This window comes from Penaeus monodon, chromosome 33, assembly GCF_015228065.2.
Source record: "Penaeus monodon isolate SGIC_2016 chromosome 33, NSTDA_Pmon_1, whole genome shotgun sequence".
In the NCBI taxonomy this organism is placed as follows: Eukaryota; Metazoa; Arthropoda; class Malacostraca; order Decapoda; family Penaeidae; genus Penaeus; species Penaeus monodon.
This window is the reverse complement of record NC_051418.1, coordinates 26,670,644-26,670,974: the sequence shown is the minus strand read 5'-3', so window position 1 is coordinate 26,670,974 and position 331 is coordinate 26,670,644.

Below are 331 nucleotides of genomic sequence, written 5' to 3'. Positions count from 1 at the left end.
GGGGGGGGGAGGGGGGTAAGGCTTTTCTTCTTTTTCATGTTTTTCATTTTCGTTGTCTTTGTATTTCTGTTTTCTTGCTGTCTATCTGCTTTTTTTCCCCTACATTTTTCTTTCTGTAGATTCCACATTCTTTCTTTTTTATGTCTTTTATTTCACTTTCTTCTTCTTTTTTTTACTTTCTTCCTTCTTCTTTCCTACTCTTTCATCAGTTCCTTCTTTCTCTTCTTTTTCTTTTCTTTTTTTTGGTAGTTTCCTTCTCTCTTCTCATTTAGAAATGCACAGGAGAACAAAGAAAAACACTTTAGACACTAAAATCAACTATCTATCTAGA